This window comes from Protopterus annectens, chromosome 15.part0, assembly GCF_019279795.1.
Source record: "Protopterus annectens isolate FY-2018-M chromosome 15.part0, PAN1.0, whole genome shotgun sequence".
NCBI classification, from domain to species: domain Eukaryota; kingdom Metazoa; phylum Chordata; order Ceratodontiformes; family Protopteridae; genus Protopterus; species Protopterus annectens.
Window position 1 is genome coordinate 608,654,138 of NC_056749.1, and position 21,008 is coordinate 608,675,145.

Here is a 21,008-nt window from a genome sequence, read left to right on the forward strand (position 1 = left end):
CTGTGCTTATTATAATTTTTCCTATTTTTCATTGTCAGCAGACCTTTAGCTTGGGCATGAGGAAGCGCTAGGTGTAAGCTGTTATTAAGTGTGATCCACATACTGTCAGCATTCATTCACTTCAGCGTATGCAAGCAATGTCAGCGTCTAGTTGGCTATAAGTGTGTGTTGTATATATATATATATATATATATATATATATATATATATATATATATATATTAATTAAATAATCTGTTCTGAACTTTCGGGCATTTTTATTTTTAACTGAGCTACTATTCAGAATTTCTGCAGTACTGTGGCTATTAGTGGGCAGTGGGTCAAACCGCCATGCCTGACCCTTTTCTTGGATCTTGCTTGGCTCTTTCAAAAATCTCAGGCTTGCGCTCTTTTAACTTTTTTACTGATAAAAGGAGGGAAGTGTGAGGGGGCGGGGGGGGGGGGGGGGTCGGTGTAGTGTTTCATTGGGTTCTTCGGAATTTGTATCTGAAATGAAGTGGTTATGGTGGTTTGTAGGAGGTGGGGTGAAGTTTGTTCAAACCAGCTGAGAGTTTTAGCTTTCAGAAAAAAAAGTATTGCGGATCGTTAGCTTCCGTGCCCGTACAAGCCGCCTTTGCTCTCTGCAGAAGTTTCCTAGCTGACTTGGCTTGCCATAACATAGTAAGTGTTACGGTGTGCAGTCCGTTATAACGGGCAGCTCCTGAATGTGAAACGCCTCTGGGTACAGGTTACATTACTCTGAGCTCGGAAAACAAGTTTAGTATGACAAGTGTTTTAAGAGCTGTTTTTGAAAATCAGTAAATACTTACATCGTTCCTTTTCGGACTAAACGAGCAGTATCACACCTTAAATACCAGACAAATAACGTATGCAGGCTGTACAGCTTGAACCGTTTACTTCACTGGGAAATCTGAAGCGCAATAGTCGACTGGTTTGCTGAAGAGATAAGCTGCAATAACTGCGGTAAGTTTTGTTAAACAGTGCCAGTTTTAGGCTTGTACATGCCTATAGCAAGCTGGTGGTGGCGGTTCGTATGTATTTTTCTTTATTTTGTTTACTACACTACACCTATAGTCCACTGTCTTAGAATGGAATCACTTTGCTTGTGCCCGTGATGTAAGTGGTGGGAAATCCCAGCACGTCCCCTTGAGTTTGAGGCAGATGGTTATTATTTACTATGAAAGGGTCACTGTGCCTAGCTAAGCTTGCACTATGGGGTGCTTATAAATGAAACTGCAAAGCTGCCCTCCTGCGGGTAACGCTGCACGAGGAGTCCCATGTGTAAAGGTCCAATGGGAAGTTATCATGGGGGCTGAAATGCACGCAGGGTACCACCTGTCCCTGTTTATGAGGGACAGTCCCTGTTCGGGCAGTTGTGTCCTGCAAAAAATAAATAAATAAATAAATAAATAAATAAATAAATAGCAAATGTCCTGAGATTTATTTAGGACAAAAATATTGAATACGTTTTCTTTAATAATTGCATAAAACAGTTATTTTGCATCTGGAAATCTAACTGCTATATGAAATACTAAAAATGGTTAAAAAAGGCGGTTCTGTTCTTTGCACGGATTGTGGATGTTTTTTGTCCTGCAAAATTTCACATTTCAACAAAAAACATCCCTCTATGAGCATTTGAAAAGGTGACAACCCTCAGTTTAAGTCTCTTATTTAATCCGACGGCTCTCATTAGCTGTAGGTCCATCTACAGGCGATGGCATGCGACAGCCCTATGTTTATGTGACTTTTTATATTTGCTGGGGTTTCAGCTGCATGCATAATCCCTCATGCTACCTTTTACTTGCTGGGGGAAAGGGGCATTTTATCATCTGAAGTGAAACTGTTTCAGAAAGCCTTACCCTTTTTTTTCCCACCCAGACAGCTGAAACAACAAAAGTATGTTAAGGCAGTTCTGTTTTTTTACTGCACTGAATCAACAGACAGTAAAGTGCAAACACATTATTACCGTCATTGTTGCATTATTTAGATTATTCCATCTTTAAACATATCACCAAATTGTGTTGTATCCGTAGGCAACTTGGAAAATATTGTTGCACCTGCAGGCTTTACACTTTGTTGTAAAACATAGTTAATTCTTGACACCTTTTGAGGTTTCTAAAACTGGTGCTCGGATATTCAGTCAGACTTATATACGTACTTCAGTGCCACTGTTTTTGGGGTATACAACTCAGAAATGCAATACATCATTCTATGGTCTTTTAGCAAAACAATGACCTTTCAATTTCAAATAGTTCCTAAGCTCTGTCCTTCCATGCACTTCCGAGACATTACTTTAAAATTTTACAAGTATGTGTGTATGTACATACCTATGTGTGTGTGTTTGTCTATATGTGATTTACGTTTATTTGGTGGACTAACAGCAATGTCTACATCCTGAAGGTAAACCACGCTGTGTTGAAAATGGAAACACTGACTTCCTAGTATGTGTGCACCGAGGTTGCTTTATCGCATGCAAATAAAAATAGACAAACAACATCCCTCCAGCCCCACCCCCCTCCATTAGGTATTCTAACTCAGATCGCACAGCCCCAAGCAAAGGGAATATTCCCTTAACTGGGTATTGTCGCTCTCGCACACATATGGACCGTCTGTACAGTTGATCAAATGCAGTTTATTAAACAGATGCTGAGAAATACTTAACTGTAGAGATTTGTGCAGAATGACAGACATTTGAGTTTCAGACTTAATACCCTTCAGAAAATGTATGTTAATGCAAAATCTGTTATTCTAGCAATTTTATAAGTTTATAAGAGCAATATTTAAAAATTGTTCCTATTTTTGGACCTATGTACCCCAATTATGTATGGCATTGTCCAGATTTCTTGCTCTAAGAGAATAAGAGGTGTGATGCCGACCAAACCAACCGAACCCATATATATTTTGAGTTGCAAAACTTGTAATCATAGGTGCGGGTGTGTGTGTAATTACAACTCAACAATTTGTAATGCACATGTCTGAGTATGAAAAAATACTGAATTATCAAATGAATGAATACACAAATACACAAATGACCGAATGCTGATTTCTATAGCACAGGTAAACATGAGTGTGCCAGAAAATGGATGTTTGAAAATGTTATTGCAGTTGGTGTGCAAGTGTGAGTGTTGAGGGGTTTGGATAGATTTACTGCTTTGGTGTTTTGTGTGTGTTCTGTGTGTCCCTTTGTCTTGTATAACAATACTGTTTGGAAAGGGATTTTTAATAATATAATGTGTAGGGTTAAGGGCAGGGTTAGTCCATGTGAGTAAAGTGGGCAGGGGTAATACTGATATAGCATTCATTCTTTTTTTTTTATTCGTTTGAGGTTCAGTGTTTTGAGTATTAGATATTTCATGATATAATTATAGAAATATATAACTGTACACATTGTGTGTGTATATATAGGTGTAATTACATACACAGAAAGTCCCAAATCTTCACGTCACAAATGTCAACATCACAGCTTCTTGTGCATACTGGAGTATGACTTCCAAGCATGCAAACTCTAAAACAGTGTTTATTGCAGGAGGGCAAGCCTTCCCCCTGCTAATTGTATGTACTAACTCAGAGATCGCACAGTCCCTGGGGGAAAGGACATATTGCACAACCACGGGGAGTGTAGATCTCGCACATTTGTCAACCAAAGTTTGTTGACAAAACAAAGGATGCCGTCAGCCACACTTGACAAAACTGAGTGCAATTATGTACATTTACTAATGTTTACAAATTGTATGTATTCATTGTATATATCAGCACAGTTGTACTGTAATGTTCGTTTTACTCTGTTACCTTATCACCAGGGTCATAGCTGAAAAGGGATTTTGAACCAGTCTACTTACCCATTAATCAAAACGAAAGAAAGAAAAAGTAGCAGTGATTAACCTGGTATTTATTCCTTTTAACTTTACACATTTATTTTCATTTCAGTCAGATTAACAGTGCTGTAGGATGTTAATCCCTCTTGTCATACATAAACACATGTGCACGAGCCCATAGGTATGCAGGCGGACTAATGTTATATGTCCCACAGTCTATGATGCAGATAGCATATAATATAATCCAGAGATTCATTCTGGCTAAGTGTGAGTGCTTTAGTTGGAGTTTTGTTTTTCAATAACTTGCTTAGAATGATTCCTTCACACTATCTTGCTTCAACTGGGGATGGGGAGTGGTGTTCTTTCGTTCTCCATCTTCCCACTTTAATGGTCTTAGTACTTTCTTTTATCTAAAGGGCAGCCACGGTTGTGCAGCGGTTAGCGTTGCTGCCTCACAGCAAGAGGTTCTCTGGTTCGATCATCGGCTGGGGTGCCTTCTGTGTCTGCATGTCCTCCCTGTGGTCGCGTGGGTTTCCTCCAGGTGCTCCGGTTTCCTCCCACATCCCAAAGACATGCTGTAGGTGGATTGGACACTCTAAACTGGCCATAGGTGTGAGTGCGTGCATGTGTGTGCCTTCTGTGGAAGGTTGGGTGCTGGGCTGGCAATTCGACACCGTAAAACTCCACTGCCAATCATGAGCGGACAGGTGATCCGCTGTGGCGACCCCTAACTGTGAAAAGCTGAAAGAAGTGCTTTCTTTTATCTTCCATGTAATTATAGATTTAGACTGGCTGTACAAGCATGAAAATTCATGAAGTCTTGCTTTGAGGAAAGTAATTCCTTCACTTCTGGGTGGAAATTTCCTTTAGATGAAAAAAAACACGTTTATACTTAATAATCACACAACCCTTGCTGCCCTGTACAACACTCTGTTCTCACCTGTCCTATTCCTTTTAATGTCTGACTGTATTCCGGCTACCTGTTCACATCTCCCTACTTCATGCCCTTTCTACACTTTCCCCCTGCCACCCTCTTTCACCTGGTGCATTCTTTCCAGGAAAGTAGATGCAATAGTTCTGTGATTCACTGGAACACTTTTTTTTGCCTTGTGGGAGGAGGGAGAAGACTTCCAAATCTCAATGTGGATTGGGGGGGGGGGTCTGTACATCATCACAACTACTACTGCTTAATGTAATCAACTCAATGACAACTGTAGCTAAAAACAGAAAATATTTTATATTTGGCAATGATCTATATCCAACGGTCCAGACTCAATATTGAGAGTGCAATATTTTTCAAGTAATAATAAAAGTGTGAAACATAGTATGTTTCATATTACAAGTGTATTTTGCAGCGGTCACCCCTCCTACTGTACAATCTTAATGCTGGGGGCTGTACCCCCAACATCTTCATAGCTTGCATATACTAATTCCAAGATCAGTGTACCTCCAAGAAGGGGGGATTCTCCAACAAACAGCAATTTTGTAATTAATACATATTTCCCTTAAAGGGGTGAATTGAATGGGACAATGGAATCAAGGGTATTTATTTATTTTACATTTGTTGACCGGGCTAGTCTAACTGGATATATGTCCATTTTCAGTAGAGGCCCAAGGAGAAAATCTCCAAGAAAAAATATTATACAAAGAGTAAAAAAAAAACTGAAAAATACAATTACATAAGTATGTAACCAATTAACATATGTTGTAGCAGCAGTTATAAGGTTACACATAGGAAGACATTTTGTTATTGGACATTTGTATCACAAGAAAACATTTTATTTACATGAATTTACACAGCACAGTAAGGGGGTACAAAAAAAATGTTCCAACAAAGCTAGTAGAGGAGAGAAAAGTATCAGAAAAAATGTTTTTAGTTGAGAAAGCGTTAAGACAAGGGGAGAAATAGTATCAGTAGGACTGGAGCAAGGGCAGAGCCATTGGGCTTTTATGAAAATTCTTAACTGGTTCTTGAAAAGATGGGTGGATGTAAGGGATGTTAGTTTGCTTGGAAGTTTGTTCCAAGTATTACCAACAGAGTTAGAGAACAGGCAGTCCACAGATTTGTTGTTGGATTTTATGGTGGCAAACTGTAACTTCTTAGCAGATCTTAAGGTCGGAAGATTTTTATAGGTATTGAAGAGGTTACAGAGTATGGGAGTATTTGTGGGATGATGCAAGATCTTGTGGATAAAAATGAGTTGCTGGAAAAGTAGCTGGTTTTGTACTTCCAGCCATTTGGCAATGGTGGGTTCGAAATGGGGCTCTGGTGGCAAATTTGGCTATGTTGTTATAAGAGGTTGCCAGTTTATTCAGATTGCTTTTGGATAGGTTAGCATAGATAGGGGAGACATAGAGAAGGGTGGAAATTAGGTGTGTTTGGGCAATAGTAATCTTGGCTGAGGCTGTTAGAAAGGGCTTGATTCTATAAAGGAATCCAAGTTTTCTATTAACTGATTTAATAGTTAAGTTAATGTGTGTGTCAAAGTTAAGATTATTATCTATTGTTACACCCAGGAGTCTGGTGGTAGTGTCAAGAGCAATTTCTGTACCATTATTTGATGTAACTATGAAACTGATAGGGGGGGACTTCTGTGTGGGAGTAAGCAATAATAATTTCATTTTTTTTGGGTTAAGGAGGAGACATCGTTGATGGAACCAATTTTCCATGAAGGTAAAGACTTTTTGTGTACTGGTTTGGAGTTCTGCTGGAGAGGATGCAGCACAGATCATTGTTGAATCGTCGGCATATTGTAGGCATGTAGTTTGGGGAAGGGGGGTTTTCAGATCATTAATGAAAATACTGAAAAGGAGAGGTCCCAGAATAGATCCTTGTGGGATCCCAAGGGTGATTGGGAGCTGAAAGGATAAGTTATTGTCCCACAGGACTGCTTGTTTTCTATTTTCCAGGTAGGATTGGAACCATTTTACTACTTGAGAATCAAGTGAAAGTGGTTTAAGTATATCTGACAATAGTTGGTGGTTAACCATATCAAAGGCCTTTGAGAGGTATATAAAGAGAGCAGAAGTAAGCAGGTTAGTATTCTGATTTTTAGTAATGCAGTCAGTAAAGGATAGGAGTGCAGTTGTAGTACTATGGAATGGCCTGAAGCCATGCTGGCAGTCCACTAGTAGGTTATTTTTGAGGAGATGATGCAGTAGTTGACAGTGGATACATCTCTCCATAATTTTTGCTAAGGGAGAGAGAAGGGCTATGGGGCGGAAGTTTGAGAGCTCATTTGAGTTACCTCCCTTATGCAAAGAGATAATATGTGAGACTTTCCAGATGGATGGGATGTAAGATTCAGTAATGGTTCTATTTATTAAGATGGAAATAGGGTAGGCAAGTACTCCAGCTGCAATTTGCAGGTATTCAGCTGATGGTGTATATGGTTTAAGTTTAAGAAGTAGGGAGTGTATGAGAGATGTCAGAACGGGCTGGAGATTAAAAGTCTGGGGTAAATTGGTTAGTGAGTGTGACTCTGTAGTGGTAACAGGTGGTAAGGTATTTGCTAGTGACTGGACAGTTTCAGAGAAAAAAAATTATTAAAAGTGTCAGCAAGTTGGTTGGGAGAATGTTAAGTTAGAGAGGGTAGGTGTTTTGGACAGTCTTGGATGGAGCAGTTTGTTGATTCCCGACCAGAATTTTTGTGGGTTTTGCTGTTGGGTCTGTTGGATTTTGAGATAGTATTTTTTTGTCAAGGAATATAGATTTTTTTTTGTGGTATTACGAAGCTGTCTAAAGTTTAGGTGATCAATTGGGTTTTTTGTTTTCCTACATTTGGACCAGAGATTATTTCTTAGTCGAATATTATGCATTGTGTCATTAGAGAGCCAGGGAGCCGGTCTGTTTTTAATTCTAACAGTGCGAGCAGGAGCATGGTGATCTAGGATTTGCAAAAATTTATTGTTAAATAATGAAACTGCTTCGTCAAGAGGTAGGTATTTTAGGGGAGACCAACTGCAAGCTTTGAGCTCTGCTTGGAAGTCTACTGGGTTGAGATTTTTCTGGTTCCTAATAGTTCAAAATGTTATTTGATTGGGAATGGAGGTCTTTTGTCTAGTAATGAAGGTAAGAGAATGGTCACTTATGTCGTCAGGAAGTATGCCTGTTTTATAAGCGAGGGGGTTACTGTTAACTAGTATCCAGTCCAAGGTGGTTTGTTTCTTGCTAGGTTTGTGGGTTCTGGTAGGGAAGGTAATGGTTTGATAGAAGCCAAAAAGGTTTATATGAGTAGTTGGTATGGCAGAGGTACAGCCATTCCAGTCTATATTAAAATCACCAAGGAGTATGGTTTCTTGTGGGAGGGACATGGAGAGCCAGCTAAGGGTATTTTCTAGAGTATTGATGGTATCACCGGGGGGGATATAAGAGCAAATGATGTATATGGGTATTGACTGACGTGTTGTGACTGGACATGTGGATAAGAGCTGGGCATTATACATAGTGTATAGACTTAATCATATTTGTTAGATAATAACTATTATATTCTTTATAATACTGCTACTGTTTATTTTTTCATGGTTTCCATGTTAAAATCTGTGGAACAGAGAGAAAAAAACATACATTCTTCCATCCTATCACAGTTAAATTTTCCAGTTCTGAGGACTACACTTGTAGTCCTCAAACATATAGCTGGAACCCCAAAGTGAAAGGGCTGTTTGTAAGCAGTTTCATAATATGTTTATGGTATCAGGAGCTGGAGAGTTATGCTTCAAGGAAATTAATGTCTCCCATATCCATAAATCATTGTACCACATAATTTTTTGTACTTTCTTTGAAGACTAACATTGTACATTAAGTTATATGTGCATTTAAAATGTGTTATACTTAATCTACACATTAAATGCTGCTCATAGTGGAACTTGCCTGCCTGAACATTATATTGGAAATTCAAATGTTCTGTGTTGTCTGCAATGGATCATAGGTTACCCTTTAATACAGGAAAGTATCATTTCAGTGGCTTACCCTGGCCACCAGCTATTCATCTATCAATAAATAAATATCCTTTTTGTCTTTATTAAGAAGTATCCATTCCGTAGTTTCTCTTTCTAAAATGTAAAACCTTACCTTCTGAACTGCAGCATTTGCTCCTGCTGCAAACATTTGCTATCTTAGTAATGTAACCCACTCGTAAATATTTATAGGTGTATATTGTCCTTCTGCCTGTTATTGTATCCTGTCTCTGTAACTCTGTCTTTCCGTTTTCTTCCTATTACTTCCTTTTCTCCATTAATAGGCTCATCATCTCTCTCTCTCTCTTCTCACATTTCATTTATGCAGCTCCAATTTTCTCTTTACTCTCATTATTAATTCCTCTTCTATTGTTCTCCTAAATATTTTGAGTAAACAGAATGGCATTGTATTAAGTACTAAAGTAGCCTGTTTTATTCTGTCGTACCTGCACTGTACAGTTATTTTCATTCCTGTAACTCATGGATTTTTGGTGGCACACATTTTAAATACCTTATGCAGCCCTTTATTAAATATTGTGATGTAATGAGTAAAGAAATATAGCAGTGTATTTTTTCTGTGTATTTATCTTGCTAATTGCAGAGTCCAGTAAAATAAAACATTCATTCATTTTGAAAAGGATTCTGAATGTTTATGGATTCCATCACTTAAAATAGTTTAGTAATAAATATAATTTTCACAGAGAAGTAATGTTAAGTAGTGCAACCATAAATCTAACAATATTTATAAAATCAATTTACAACAGTACATCAGTTTTAAAAACATAAAAAACTCATATTTGTATTACTCCGGGTGAATAGTGGTCATTTTATAAACTGTCGGAATGCACAAATTTGTTGCTCTGTTCTCCGAAGAAAAAATTTTGTCAAAGAGCTTTCCTTTTTTTTTTTCACAAAATCTCTTTACTTCAATTTTCTTTTTTTCCAAATAATAACAACAATACAATAACTCAAAAGCACAAATAAACAATACAAATACATATCTAAAGAAAACGGACAACAATCTTGTTTCAAGAAAATTATATATATATATATATATATATATATATATATATATATATATATATATACATATACAATATATACACTAGAAGTCACTACATCGTCAAGTAGAGTATGAGAATTCTTATGTTCATTTGGTCTCATAAGGGATAGTGGAATGGGGACAGTCTATATAGAAAGTAAAGATAGAAATTCAACCATTTATTGTATGGTTAGGGAAATATCTAGATACACATACTAAGAGAAGGGGTAATATGAAAGAAAACTGGTTATACTACATTCATTTCTTTTCATGTCAATTTGTGGGAAAATTTTATTTGTCAAGAATTATATCTAGTAAGTAACCCCAATATTTTTGGTAATAGCATTTGTTTTTTGTTTTTGAATAAACTAGTTTGTGAGATATATTTGATAGCAAGATTGCTAAAATGTTCCCATGTAATTGGTGACATGACATTCCAATTCTTTGTAATAAAGAATTTAATAAGAGCACACGTTAATAAAGACACGTTTTAATATTTTTGAAATTTTGATTGATGTTAATGTGCATTATAGCTGTCTCCCATGTAAGGGTCAATTTTTCATATCCCATCTTTTCTAATCTTACTCTCAAGGAACACCATAAGTTGTGTATCTTAGTACAGTTCCACATGACATGTAAAATATCAGCTGTTTGATCCGGACAATGGGGACATATAGGCAAAAAGTTAGGATTGAATTTGTTTAATTTAGATAAGGCATAATATAGATTATTTACCATAACTTGTGTATATAACAGCTTCTTGAAAGGAATGAATTTGATTGTATTTTCAATGGCTAGCTTCTTATTTTCTTCAGTCAGTGACTGATTTTTTGTTTGCCAATAGTTTGAAAATAATAAAGAATTCTGATGTTTTGCGCTCATTACAATTTTATAAGTCCTAGAAATTGTTTTCCCTTTAATCGCAAGATTTTTAAGTGTTAATTTAACTAAATTTATGTTCTGCAAGTCAGTGTATATTTGTGAGACTTTAGCATTTATAAGATGGTGAAGTTGGTTAAGGATAATACTATATTTCTTAGGAAGTTTGAGTTCAAGTCTCATTTGCCCCGTGTTTGGTATATATCCCATATTGTGTAGTCTTTTATCAGAGGGTAGTTTGTTAGATTTACAGGTTTATTATTTATTAGTAGATTAGGATTTAGGTGTAACGGTTGTATAAGGGCAAAAGCATCAGCTAATTGCAATGATTTAAATAGTTTCTGTGTTGTAAGAATCATGTTTTTAATTAGTGGGTATAGATTCTTCATGTATATGCATTAGCCTGGTTTAAATTCAAGAATGGTAGGGATTTGATATTATAGCCAAGGGATTTCAACTGTTCATACCAGATTTTGGTCCACTGGGGTGTCCAAGTATTTATATACGAGTCATAATTTATTATTTGTATTAGTCTGTAGACAGTAATTATACTATAGTAAAGCTTAAAATCAGGCAACCCCAATCCCCCCCTTATCTTTGGCGAGTACAAGTTTTCCATATTTAATTCTGGTAGATTTGGGATACCATAAGAATCTTGATATAGCTTCTTCCATGGCAAGAAAGAAGTTTTGGGGAATATTTGAAAAAGTAGCATTTAACTGAAAGAGTATTCTTGGTAGAAAATTCACATTGACAACACCAGCTTTTGACAGTAGAGACATGTTGATGTTCTTTCATCTATCAATATTGTTTTGAATACTAGTCCATGTACTTAGTAGGTTATTGTTTATAATATCTTTGAAGTCTGAAGTAAATAGTATTCCTAGATATTTTATCTGATAGTTTATTTTGATCTCACTCATGGGAAAGTACAATTCTTTATGACCTATAGGACTGAGGGGAAATATGTGTGACTTGTTTAAATTTAAGTTATAGTTTGAAACTACCGAGAACTCATCAATAGCTTTAAGTATTTTTGGGAGGTCAGTAGTGGGGAGTTGGAAGTATATATTTAAATCATCGGCAAAGGCCGAGTATATAAGATTTGTATTGTGGATTCTGGGAATATGATGAAAGTTTTTTTTGTGAAATAAACAGAAAGAGGGGTTCTAGATAAGGATTAAATAGGTATGGCGAAAGAGGACATCCTTGTCTTGTACCATTGGATAAGAATATAGGGTTAGTTATAAGTTTGTTTACCTGTATAATGGTAGAAGCTTTCTGATACAGAACCTGGATCATTTTAATGAATTCTTGAGGAAAACCATATAAAGGCAGTATATTAAAGAGAAAGTGTAAGTTTATTCCATCAAAAGCTTTGGTTGCATCTACTGTAAGGGCATATCTGGGGCATTTATCACTATTAAGTAGTCTTACAATGGTATCCAAGAGGAGGGTGTTGTCACTTGTTTGTCTGTTTGTTATAAAGCCCATTTGTTGTTGGGAAATAATAAAGGGTAGTATATTCTTAAGTCTATTTGCTACAACATGGGCTAATATCTTAAGATCAGTGTTTATGAGGGCTATTGGTCTATAATTTGCTGGATCTGTTGGATCAGAATGTGGTTTAGGAATCAACACTGTCTTGGAGTTATTTAAGTATTTGTCTGTTATACCATGTTGTATTCATATTGTATTATATAGTTGAAAACTTTTAATAATACTTTGGAGATAGGTTCCATGAATAACTTATAAAAATCAGTTGTATATCCATCAGGCCCAGGGGATTTACCTAGTTTTAGTTTGTTTATTGCAGCTTTTATCTCTTTTAATTGTAACGGTGATTTTAAGAGTTTCCTTTGATCTTCTGTAATTTGTGGAAAGTGTATATTATGTATAAAATCCTCAAATCTGTCTGTAGATGGTGATAATGGCATATTGTATAATTTCTTATAAATATCTTCAAAAGTGTCCACTATATCTTGGTCTTTATATTTCACCTGTCCTTCATATTCTATTTCTTTGATCCTAGGAGGTCCACGTTTTATGTTAATTAGTCTAGCTAGGAATTTTGATGGTGTTTGAGCCCATTCTGAATATTGATATATTGACCTTAATTCTAAGGAGGAGATATTTTCTAAATAGTGTTTGTGTAATTGTTTTTGCCAATCAATTATGTCTTCCTCAAGTTCTTTAGAATATTTTTCCTGAAGTTCTAGTTCAGCAGTGTTTATTTAATACCCTAGTTCATTCTTAAGATTGTTATATATTTTTTTGAGCCATGCAGATTTTTGAATAATAATACCTCTGATGACCACCTTGGTAGCCGCCCATTGTATGTCATATGGAATTTGAGTGGATATAAAATTATTTTGGAGTTGGGCTAGGACATTCTGAATTTCTTATGTTGTTTCTTGGTTTTGTATAATTTTAGGATTTAACGTTCAGGTATTAAGATAGGAAATATTTTGTTTCTGGGCTTGAAAGTTTATTAAAAGTCTAATTTTGGAATGATCTGAAAGAGTTCTAGGTGATACAGCATAATTTAATTTGTTAGAAAGTAAAGCAAGGGAAATTAGAAAAGCATCTATCCTGGACCAGGTTTTATGAGTGGCTAAAAAGAAAGTGAATCTTGATATTGTTTTATCATATTGAAATTTAACATAAGGGTCAACTAATTCAAATGTATTTTGTAATTCTTCAAGTGCTGTAGTGGTGGATTGTGACTGTCTGTTTTTATTATGCAATCTATCCTTATGTAGATTTAATAAAGTATTCCAGTCCCCACCTACAATAAACAGATGATTTGGGTATTTGGCTAATATATTAAAGATTTCATAAATGAAGGGCTGTTGATTTGAGCAGGAGCTATATATATATTAAGAAAGAGTAATGGTTTGTTCAAAGTATGATATTCTGTAGTAAATAATACCCGTCTTATCTTTGAGTCAGCTTCATAGGAAGTAATCTCTCCTTGGAAGGATGTTATTTACTGTAATGGCCACTCCCCTGGACAAAGAACTATAATTTGCAGCAACTATTGTTTTAACCCATTTTCTTTTCTTTTCCCTAACCCAAAGTTGGTCATCTAAGTGTGTTTCTTGCAAGAAAGTTATATCAGCCTTAGTTTGGTATGTGAGGTGCATGATTAAATTTCTTTTCATTTTATCTACCATCCCTTTAACATTCCAAGAGTCTATGGTTATCATTTTTATTAATATTGTTGAAGTTTCTCATTAGTTGATACTCAAAAATACAGTTATAAACTTTGCCTGTTAGTGTATTTATCTTAAGAATAAATGTTGTGACTAATATACTCCTAAACTCTAAATAGGTGCCTAACCACCCATCCTTCTATTAGTAAATGTGCATGAGTTAAGAAACTAAGAGACTATTATTTTTAGCAACAAGGAGTAAATATTTATCAGAGGGATGTCAGTAATACCCATACTGTTCCAAATGAGAACAGTCATCAGCTAACTGACTGTGCCCATCCCGCTCCTTTTGTTATTTATGTACTGCATATTCATTTTCAGACTTCTTAAAATATTATGTTAATTGTACTCTTAGATATTACATAGAGAGAAAGAGAAAAGCAGCTTTTATAAAAAGTTTTGTAGTAACAGCAACATATTATAATTATTAACATTTCAAGAGTTAAAGAGTTTACAAAACAATATTTTCAAAAAAAAAGTACAATATGTGAACATTTAAATAAGGCAGCACTTTAAAATTCAACAACATTTGCATTATTCTTGCTAACAGCAACTAACTGTGGTTCTTTAAAATGTATTGGAAACTTTGTTTAACACTGCATTGGCAAAAGCCATACAAGCACATCATTGTGAACTCATATATTATTGATTAACCAGTGCCATCTACTGGACAAACAGGGGGGGGAAAAAAGAGAAAATGTTTTTGTACCTTACTCATAGACATATTTAAAAGTAACTCAATGGTTATGCCAGTAGAATAATGATTATACATTTTAAACATTTAAAGAAGGCAGCACTTTAAAATTCAACAACATTTGCATTATTTTTGCTAACAACTAACTAACTGTGGTTCTTTAAAATGTATTGGAAACTTAATTTAACAGTGCACTGGCAAAAGCCATACAAGCACATCATTGTGAACTCGTATATTATTAATTAACCAGTGCCATCTACTGGACAAACAGGCAGAAAAAAAAGAGAAATGTTTTTGTACCTTGCTCATAGACACACTTAAAAGCAACTCAATGATTATGCCAGTAGAATAATGATTATACATTTTAAATGAAACTACTAATGTCTACTATTTACACTACTTAAACTATTATATCAAAGGTTATATCCCATTATTTAAATGTAGTTTAACACTCCTTTTTTGTAAGCTGTAAATGCACTTTAAAGTCATTTCTCTATACAGTCAGTGTTAGGTAGCTTTCCAGCTTTTAAATGTAGAAGGCAGTTATTAAAAGACAGTACCTTAAGTATTACAGTGTAGCAAAAACATTTTCTTTACAGGCAGGTAAGCAGAGTTATTTAGAACACATTCCACATCCATTTGCTTGAAGTTTCCCATAAGAGTGGTATATTCTTCTGCCCTGTAGTTCTTTGTAGCTGTAGCACTTGTTTAACCTTCCAAATGTTGTTTTTGGATCAAAAGATATTAAAAGAGTTGCCTCCGGCAGGATTTACTTTGAAGAGAAGCAGAAAGGTGGATTTTGCCTGGTCAGATGTTTCCAGGGATATTTTTTTCTTCTTTGTAATAAAATGTTAAAGTTGCAGGATATTTAATTTGGAAACAAATCTTATTTTCAATGAGGTAAGTGCAGTATTTACTGAGTTTCTGTCGATTTTGTTTAATTTCTAAAGGAAGACCTTGAATAATCATAATTGTATGTGCTCTCCATGTAACATTCTTTTTAATGTTATAAGCTGACAGTATCTGTTGAACATGTGCTGAATTAAACTGCCTGATGTAGATTTGTCTTGGAAGATCACTTGTTTGTGTACTCTTTATAGCTCTGTGGGCTCTTTCAATCACTATCTCATCCAGGAGATCTTTATTAGTCAGAAGAGAGCTTAGTATTTCTTTTATTATTACAATATAGAAAGCACTAATAATATTCTAAACCCGATGGTAGTACAAATCCGTAATTTTATTCAACCATTAGTACAAGTAAAATTAAGCGCTTTCATCCATAGTATAGGACTTCATCAGAATAATATCAGTTAAACATCCATTGTAATTTAAAACTTTTTTGGCGCCAATCCCGCTTCCAAAAGAAATACAAGCTGTGGCGACCCCTAACCAGGAAAAGCCGAAAGACAACAACATTTATGCAAGATTTATTCTGTAACAATTGTCTCCAAAATTACTGAAATGGAATTTACTTCTGTAATTACTTTATAAATCTATTACATATGGTTTAAGAAGGATACTATGAGAACTAATATAAAATAAGTTTTCTTTATCTGGTAAATAAACTTGCAATTTTAATTTTGACCACTAGCTGTCACTTGAGCATTTATGGTCTGTATGGGTTGATCTCAACTTTGTGACTTAATTATAACTGAGGAATTCTTTAATGTGTTATAACTGGTAAACCCTCTTTTTTACACCTATAATATAGATATCTTGAAGCATAATTACAATATATTCTATTAAATTGTGTCTGCAAAGTTTCAGCTAGATTTGTTACTAATAACTAGTACCTACCTATGAACCTATAATTCTATTTGCCTTTTTAATTTCTCTGTGCTATAATAGATGTTTGCCTTTTAAGTTTGTGTCTTAAATGTCCTGTAAATATCCATGTGTTGAAACAGTAGAAGCACCTTTCCTAAAACCTATGGTTTCTATATTTCAGATTTATACCATTGCATACCCTGTCAGTGTCTTTTTAAATTTCTGTCTTATGTACAATAATTATTATCTAAGGTGCACTAAGTCTGACCTGTTATGCCTACAATATATTAAATTATTATTACTATTTATTCTTTAGATAACTTATCTTAATAAGCCCTACAAGTAATCCTGTCATTGTATCCTTAAAACTTATGACTGAGTAATGATGTGACATATGATGTAATTGCATGTTGTAAACTGTCTAGTAATGTTTTTAGAAATTTATAACGGAGTATGAATGTTCTATGCTGAAATCTGATTGAAATGTACTGTACTATATTGGCCGAAATGTACTATACTGAACTCATTAACTGAGAATGAATTTCATATTCTGAAACTTGACTGAAATTTACCTTAAAGTTATATATTTTTATACATAACATCTAAAATATCTGTGTATAAATGTTATATTCTCAAAACTAATACTAAAGGACCTTTTCGCCCAGTGATACCTGAATACAGATAAAAACATAAACAGAAATCTGGTAAAAGTTATATTCTGGAAACTAAACCATCACTAAAGGAATATCTTTTTCCTGTCAGTATCAAATGAACACAGACAAAACCATAAACTGAAAACTAGTGCTGTTACAATTGTCTGAAAACATAAGAACATCTGCATACTTGCTTTAACTCTAATCTGCATAAATACACATCTATTGCATACACATTTTAACTCTAAAGAATACTTTCATTTAGATAACTGAAACACATTTAAACAACTGAAGCTGGATTTGGTGGTCTTGTCGTTCCGTAGATACTTGAGTTGTAAACCACAGTTCTTGCCGAGTTTAGGCCTTACTCTGCACTGTCCCAATCCCTGCTAAGGTATTGGAAGGGCCTCCCTGCAGTCCTAGTGTCCTTTGATGAGTTTCTTGTACACTTAAATGGTACCTGATCTTACAATGTTCTATTGGGAAAATCCATTGTTCTTTTGAGAATAATAAAGATCATCTGGGGATTTCAATATATCAATAATGGTGCTTGTGATCTGAATCCAAATGAATTTTACTGAACTTCTGTTCTTGTCATTGACTGTCCATAACAAACATATGTTCAAAAATAAGACTGGTCAAAATTGTACTTAGCACCAAAGCAGCTAAAGTTCTGTGACTTACTGTGTAGGCATGTCACTCGACCCAATGCCATATATTCTTCACACTAAGGTTTGAGCTGATCATCACTTGGTAAAGAGTTGGGTTATTTAACCAGAATGACAGGTGGTGAGTCCTGGAAAACTCAAACATAATATCTTGGAATGCGGGATGATTGCAGCTCCCTCCCCGAGAAGATTATCTTCCATTTACTCGATAGACAGGAAATGTGGAGTTTGAATGGACTCTTTTCAAGACCTCGTTAGCTTTGGAACTGCAGAGAGTATGACAAAATAATTTCTGTTTGTCATGGTGGTAGTTTAAGGCCTTCTGGTGGGCACCAGCACTGAATAAATCTGTCAAATTAAATAAATAGGCCTTCCACACAATATCATCTGAAAAGATTTTCTGATCAGTATCATCAAGGGAAGAAAGATAGATGCTGGAATGTAAAAACTATGAAAGAAAGTAAACAATGTGGTTAAAGATGGGATGACCAGGAAAATATAGACATGTTGTGAAATGGGAATCACTGAACTGAAATGGACAAGAAAGGTTTATTTTACATAGGATTATCAGCAGTTCTTTAATTAAGGACAAAGATTATTCAGCAGAAATTTAATAGCTCTTATTGTTATTAAAAAGGTGCCAAAATCAGTACTTTGTTACAGTCAAAAAGTGATAAAATGATCTCGCATAGAATCTAAGGCATGCCATTCAACATTACAGTGATACAAGTTTATGCCTCAGCTACAAAACGCTGAAGAGAACAAAGTCAGCCAAAGTTAATGATATATGCAGCATCTTCTTAGAATAAAAGTTGTTAGCTAAAGTACTAATTGAATAATGGGAAAGTTTGGCATTGGAGTATGAAATTAAATGGGACATATACTAGTATAATTCTGACAGGTAATTCAGTAATCAAACAAAACAATCTCTTCAGCCTAAGTAATGGCTTCACACATGGATATCACCAGCAGAGGCTAATTGAAGCCCAGGGCAAGACCCCCTTTGGCACTCTCCCTGAGCTGGATCATGGTCAAATGGTGCTCTAGGCAGCCCCCTCCAGCCTTTTTCAGTATCCCATTACTTGGTTGTCTCTCCAGTTATTGCAAATGCTATTCAAACCTGTTAGTGTACATACTGTTTTCTTTTTTACTTTTACACTGATTACAGAGATTTGGAAGTAATTTCAAATGTTCATTTCAAATTTTAGAGCACAAACACTGATAGCCTTTTCCTAAACAAAACACTCTCACATTGAAAACAGATTTATCATGAGAAACAGCAAACTTCTCTTCCATTAAAACTTGCATTAATTGAAAATGCATTGAAATGCATGTTTATTGAAACTGCATTTAACCACTCCAGTGACGGAGTAAGTGCACCCTGAACCCCGGGCTGTTTCAAACCAAGGGCACCCTCTACATATTTTTACAACCATGTATAAATGCATGTGTTCTGTTATTTACCATCCTAATAGTTTTAAATTGTAGTTCTTATTTATTGCTAGAGCATTTATTCAATTTTTTGTTAATTTGTAGTTTTGAACATTTTTTCCAGTAAGCAGTGAGACAATGTGTGTAAATCAGTAATGAGAAAGTACCCGTTTCAGAACGTGTCAACCATAAAATGTCACTCAAACTGCTGTCATTATAATCCAACATTATCTGTACTCACACAGTTACAGCCACTTTGTTGACTGGGCATGCATCAAATGTCTGATTGTGTTAAAAATGGCTACAATAAAGTATTCCAATTTGCTTTGTACAAATGTACACTAGCCCTGCAAAGACATTCTTTTTACTTTTTATCAGCTCAGCAGGGTCAGTCGTTTTATCTGCAGACACCCCCCAAGCCCAGCAATTACAGCTACAGTGTTGATTATGTCCCTCTTAGATGTCTGTGTAAACAAATAATAATTACCAAAATCACATATTTCAAATTTGTTTCATGCAAGCAAACAGTAGCCAAAGTATTCTAACTTAGTTCACACACACAAACACTAGTCCTGCAAAACCAAATTAATGACCATTTGAAAATGACCAGATAAGAGCATAAAGTACTTTCCTCTAGAGAGAGACTCAAACCATCCCCACCAGTAATTACAGCCAATTTGCTGACTGTGTGCATTCCTTGTTAAGAAATAAATTATATGTACTTTATTGGTAGCTTTGGATGAGCTACGTGAAACTGCTTAAAGATCACTAGCATCATACGATAAGATCCAGCCACATGCAGCACAGTTAACTACGAGTGCATAAGAAATATTACAAAAAAAAGTGTGTGTGTTCAATAAAGGATATTCCATTTTTAATTCAACTGTAGACTACCTGCTATTTTCTATTTTATTTTGTAGCACATATTTTACAGTTCAAGTTTTATTAATGAAATAGGTGCTTAACATACTTCAGGAAGTGAACATCATGCCCTCAACACTGTGAAGTTTCTTCTTGATTTGTTTGTTAGAAATATTAACCATCTGATAACGCATGCTAATTCAGAATGCACAATCTCTGCAGAAGCAAACGTTATCTGAATAATTCCACATTAAAGAGAGCTATTACCAGTGCAGATGTTGTCACTGACAAACAACTTTTCATTTCAGTGCTTAATCTGCAAATGCAGTGTTTGTTGCCCTTGAAGAATAAATTGCCTATGTTGCATTAAAAATGGTGTGCTGGTGATATTATTATAACATTTACTGAACTAGATCAATTATGCAATAGGAAACGGCTGACAAACTGTTTCAAAGTTACTAGCCAAGTAGTCCTGGAAACCTTTAAGGAACCTAGCTCAAATTCCCAATTGCTCTGGTTAACTAAGTTATTCAACATCATGCAGTAGGTAAATGAAGATGGAAAGAATCAAACCTTGCACCCTTGTGACAAGAAATGCTTCATTAACAAGTCAAAGCTTTAGTCCACTGCACCATCTGCCAGAGTAGCAGTTTTAAATAAATTCTTAATAAAAACTGGCAACTTTTAAGGGAGGACAGAGTATCGAAGGAGAGATTTGGAACAAAACCTTTTGTGGTTTTTAGGAGAGGATATACTTTGAAAAGCTATTCAAGAACTCTTGCCCATGTAGACTGTATAATGTGGGAATGTTTCCATGAGGTTGCTGCTCGTATTGCAAATGGATTAAGGTGGGTGAATGATTTATCATTAAAGGGACTTTGTAAAAATAAGGGAGAACATGGATTGTGACAGTAAGGGTTTGATTTATGTTGCCCTTTGTAAATATTGTGAAGCCTTCTATATTGGCAAAACTGAGAGAAAACTCTGTGAATGAATATATGAGCATCTGTTCAAGGCTGTAAAAGGC

The 21,008-nt window shown here is 35.2% G+C and overlaps 1 protein-coding gene across 2 annotated transcripts in view; it reads left to right on the forward strand.

Moving 5' to 3' along the window:
• Positions 1-495: 495 nt before the first annotated feature.
• Positions 496-21,008, forward strand: part of CYSLTR1 (cysteinyl leukotriene receptor 1) — a 655,524-nt gene continuing 635,011 nt past the window's right edge. The window contains exon 1 of one of the 2 annotated variants that reach the window (XM_044057451.1): positions 496-660. The gene's annotated coding sequence lies outside the window, so the exon portion shown is untranslated. The other variant, XM_044057448.1, reaches the window with a different exon arrangement.